Below are 5275 nucleotides of genomic sequence, written 5' to 3'. Positions count from 1 at the left end.
AATGAGTATCTGGTCCTTACAGGGATTTTTGGCAGTTCTATACCCACCACTCCCACTCAGCTAAAGGAAGGGAAACTAGAAAAATAAGCATCATACCTCTGAAATGAACTTCACCATGTGCCTCAGATTTACATTGTGCAAGGAATGCATGAGCTCTGTAACAGCACATGAATGTGGTAAAAAGTGCTTTGATTCCTGTGCTTCACACCACAAGCGCTTCCCTAGACAGGTGGAATCTCTTGCTAGTTCTGTATTTGGCTTTTTCCCTTTCCTATTTCCAGGCATCAGGAACTCTGCTCTTAACTGACCTCATCTCTAATAGTATGTTGTTAGTTTTGACTTTCTTAATATGACTGCAGCATCATATTCAAAATGTGCTCCTTTTGACAGCACAAGCAAATGAGCAGTTAGAGACCAGTGTACTGGAGTAGATTTGGTGCCCTGGAAAAGCCCAAGTGGTCCTGCTGTGTAGCCTCTGACAAGTGAACAGACGAACTAGAGAGAATCCAATTATACTGTCATCATCGTCTCTCAGGACATAATTTCTGTAAATGATTAACAGAGCACAGCACTGGAGAAAGAGTGAAAACCATATGAAAGGGCAGGGGTCACGTAGATTGTCTGGCAAGAAAAAGGAAATGCTAATGCTGGTTTGTCACTTTAAGCCCACCGTAACATACAGGAACATGAAGTGTTTGTAAGAACTACAAAGTCAGCTGTCCGGAGGACTGGACACCAGTGCAGTCGATGCTCTCTCAGAGCACTGGGGCGCAGCAGGCATTGGGAGTTGTGCTGTCAGCTTCAGAAAAGGACACCTGGGCAGAATCTGCCAAGATGAGCGGCTTTGGCCACACGCTCACCACCCGCTACGCTCAAGACCACTGCGCACATCAGGCTGTTAGTCTGTCTGCAAAACCTTGGGTAGGGCACGGTGTTTATTTCAGTCTGAATTCACTAGCAGGTGTTTGGGTAATGCTGTACAGCACTCTCCCTTGATCAGGTAATAAAGCTAAATGATCCGGATCAGTGGTTCTCAACCTATTTGCCATAGTGGGCCACACTTGCAGCCCTCAATGTGTTATGTGGGAGGCACCCACGTAATTTACTTCCTGTGTGTCCGTTTAACAGGATGTGACAGGGGCCGCAGCAGTGTGCTGATTGGGCTGCATGTGGCCCGTGGGCTGAGCACCACTGATCTGGATGTTTTATTACCATGTCAGTGCTGAAAAGGGCAGTACAGGTTTTCAAATACTTGAAAGATCTGCTGACTTAGCGTGAACTTTGCGCTATATACGTGATTGCGTGTCTCAGCAAAAAAGGACATTTCAACGGACACCTTTACAACTGTGACAAGTTCATTTTGTATGTAAAATGCAGTGCTGTGTATATTTTTAAATAAGCAGCACTGCCGTGTTTTCCTTTCCACTTGTTTCTGATGGGCATTGCGCTGCCAGCTGGACTTCCGTTAAAATGGCAGTGTGCTGATTGATGTCTTCTCTGTGACCCGACTGCCTGTTGTTCACAATGTTAGCAAAGTGTTTTGGGGGCTTTTTCTGGGTTTTTGGTATGTAGAAGACTTACTGCTACAGAAGCATGTGATGAGACCAGAGCCAAGCTACATTTTTTTAAAACATGAAATTGAAACAAAATCCGGGACCTCTGGCTTCCCGAATAGCACAGATCGTAGAAGTATCTTCAGCACACATAATCAAAACAGTCAATTTGTTAGCACCTGGAGGCTGAATTGGAGGTAAGCAATAGCTGCATGCATTTCTCAAGGGCAAGCCATGCCTATCTAATCTGATTTCCTCCTGTGAAGTGGAGACACATTTTGTGGATTTTGTGCGGAGAACAGCGATGAAAGAAGAAGAGCAGAAAAAACACACTGGACTTCAGCATACTAAGACTTTACCAAATTCAGAGAACTGGTAGGCAAAAATCTTTGGAAGCCAAATCCAAGGGGAAAAGAAACCCAGGAGAAATGGTTCTTTCTTGAAAAAGAGACAATGTTACAGACACAAGGGCATGCTATCCCCAAGCAAAGACCAGCTAAGCTAAGGTTCTCTATGGCTTGAAATTTAAAAGGAATCTTAAGAAAAGGTGGAAACTGGGCCATGCTACTAAAAATGACTATGTAATTAGCATAAGACCATGTAAGGACAAAACAAAAACAAACAATGCACAATTTAAGAAATCTAGCAAGGGGCATAAAAGTCCACTAAAGCATTCTGTAATTTTATTAGCAGAGGAAGACCAGGGAAGAGCGTTGATCCCTCTTGAATCTGCAGAGAAAACCTGTGTGCCTAATGCCTTTTATTTCTGTCTTCTCAAAAAAGAAGCAGTTGTCAGATGATTAATCTTATTGGCACCAAGGACCAGGGACCAGGTACTCAGTTTAGAGTAGAAGAAAAATCAAAGTGGAGACAGCTGGTATTTCACATCAGGAGGGCTGGAGGATATTCATCCTAGACTACTTAGAAAATTGACCAAAGTAATTGCAGTGCCATTGGCCATTATCTCTGAAAAGTCATGGAGAATGAGTTAGGTCCCAAAAGACAAGCGGGCAGATATAAGAGATAGTGCTCACCTTTAGAAAAATGGGGAAGGGAGGTCCTGGGGAGCTACAGATCAGTCCAACTTGGATTCCTGGGAAGATGCTGGGACACATCATTAAATAATCTATTTTTAAACCCCTAGAGCAGTGGTTTTCACCCTTTTTGGACTTGAGGCACTGCTCACTGGACTCCAGACACCCCTCCATAACTTTTGTGAATTGAATTGAGGTGGCACCCAATTTTGAAAACTTTATTGAAAAATTTGTATGGTGCTTACTGTCTTGAAGAGCGGCTGGGCAGTGCGGTTGGGGGAGCCTCCAGGCTAGGACAAGCCCAACCTTGCACTTACCTGTTTAGTTCATATTAACTCCTCATACCTTGGGACACCTTTCAAAGGATCTGGAAGCATCCCAGGGTGCCCCAACACCCTGGTTGAGAATCAGCTGCCCTAAAGGATAACAAGATATAATTTACAGACTATATGGGATGGCCAATTAAATTTTATTTTCATTAACAACTTACAGACTAACTTCAGTTAGTGTACAAAGTGCTAGTCTATCCTGCTTTCTACTTGTCAAGACCAAGTCATGCCTGCCAAACCTGATTTCCTTCCCTGTTGATGGGGAGAAGCAGTACATGTGACATACCTAAGTGCTGGTACAGTTCTTGATGCTGAGGAAATAGGTCACAATGATATTACTATAATATGAGTGCATAATCGGCTGGGTCATTGTACTCAAAGGGTAATCATTAATAGCTCACAGTCTGACTGGGGAGAGGTGTCAAGTACAATGCCCGGCGTTCTGTTCGGCATCAGTCCGATTCTGTTATTCACGATCAACATAGAGGCCAGAACTAAGAACATTCCCAGATGTAAAGCGATTTTCAGCACGGGAGCGAGTTCAAACTCAGACCCTGATTTCCAGGAGTTGTTGCTGGTGGTGGTGATACAAGACATAAGCACTAGCGTGGGCACTGAAGAGTGCCCGATACATAATCCGCTCGCCACGCTGAGGACTCCGTCCTGTCCCCACTGGAAATAATGAGAACAAGGTCTGCTTCCTACAAAACAGAACCGATTAGCTCTTTGCACCATCCTGTCTAAAAAGATGAGAAGTTCAGATAAATTCTGTCCACATATTGCTCAGCCCCATCCTGTGCCTTTCTGCTGGCCAGTGTCATGTCCTTGTTCCACCTTCCCACCCCACCTCCCTTCGGCGACCTCCACAACCCTGCAGAAGTGGATTACCAAAAAACGTACAGACTCCTATTAAGTGCTTTGTGACAGCAAAGCAGTGAGGCTTAATAAGACACCCTGCCTCTTTACACATGAACTCACTAGGAAAACATTTGGTTAAAACAATCCATTTTCAAGGGGATTCTCAGTCTCAGATATTTTCAGAAGTATTTTAGAGTATTTTAAATACCAAGCATGTTAGAAAACACTGACTACATCCATAGGACGTTACTTGTCAATGAGTAAAAATTAATTTTACTCGGGAAGTAGAAAACTCTGCAGCTCATGGCAGGAAACATTAGTTGCAGGGAGAGGCTTTGCTGATGCTTTCTTTTCATGTAAAGCTGAGGTTTTATTGCCCCAGCATCAGTATACCTATATATCATGATTCTCACTGCAACTCTGTCCCCTTGTGCACACTTGGGGCTTTTCATTATGTAATTAGTCCCTCCCCTCCCAGTTAGGGGAGAAGCTGGAATAAATGAACACAGTTCAGTAATAAACTACAAGTTAACTTTAATGAGCTACCCACTGGTAACAGAAAGAAACAGAAATAAGCTCAGTGTAACATCCCCATTCCTGCCTACAGCTAGTACTAACTCAAAGATTAATTTTAAGAAAAGTTTGGGGCAAAATCCATGCCACTTTCACAGCTTTGATTCAGTGTGCCCACGTTGGCAACTGCACAAAAGGTAACTCCAGTATATACATGCAAATACATAAAATCAGTGATTCTCAACCTTTTTAGACTCAAGGCACCCCTCAGAAAATACCAGTTCCTAGTTTTCACTTATGTTTAACTACAGAAAAATACTGGAGCAATTCTTCCATTGCAAAGAACTGAGAAAGATCACAACAGGTCAGAATATATTTAACACTATGGATTTCTATTTGAAAATTCTGGGTTTATCTTGTGCATCATGTTTGCAAACCTAAGGTGCTAACATCATGTGAGACCCCGCAGCACCCCTGAAAGGGTCTTGGGGCAGTGTCCAGGATGTTGCGGTACCCTGATAGAGAATCACTGACATAAACCTATGCACAGGCAGGATCTGGGCGCATGAACTAGAGTTAGTGCGTATGCAAAACTACACGTCTTTAACCCCAGGCATTTTGAAAAGTTGGTCAGATACTTTTCAGACAAGTGCAAGGTGCTGCACCTGGGGAGGAACAACCGGCACCATACCTACAGGTTAGGGAACTCCCCTCTTGTCAGCACGGAGGCGGAAAAGGATCTTGGAGTCATCACTGACTCCAAGATGAACATGGGCCGGCAGTGTGGGAACGCGGTCAGGAAGGCCAACCGCACCCTGTTGTGCATCCACAAGTGCATCTCGAGCAGGTCCAGGGAGGTGATCCTCCCCCTCTGTGCGGCACTGGTAAGGCCGCAGCTGGAGTACTGCGTCCAGTTCTGGGCGCCGCACTTCAAGTGGGATGTGGACAGCATGGAGAGGGTCCAGAGGAGGCCACTCGCATGATCAGG

At 44.4% G+C, this 5275-nt stretch overlaps 1 long non-coding RNA gene across 1 annotated transcript in view; it reads left to right on the top strand.

Moving 5' to 3' along the window:
- Positions 1-1140: 1140 nt before the first annotated feature.
- Positions 1141-5275, top strand: part of LOC109295336 — a 6769-nt gene continuing 2634 nt past the window's right edge. The window contains exon 1 of the long non-coding RNA XR_002096726.1: positions 1141-1750. This is a non-coding gene — a long non-coding RNA (uncharacterized LOC109295336). The remainder of the gene's footprint in view (positions 1751-5275) is intronic.

This window comes from Gavialis gangeticus, unplaced genomic scaffold (genome assembly GCF_001723915.1).
Source record: "Gavialis gangeticus isolate Ggan-Ray unplaced genomic scaffold, GavGan_comp1, whole genome shotgun sequence".
Classification (NCBI taxonomy): Eukaryota; Metazoa; Chordata; order Crocodylia; family Gavialidae; genus Gavialis; species Gavialis gangeticus.
The sequence above is the reverse complement of the archived record's forward strand: the minus strand, read 5'-3'. Positions and strand labels throughout refer to the sequence as shown.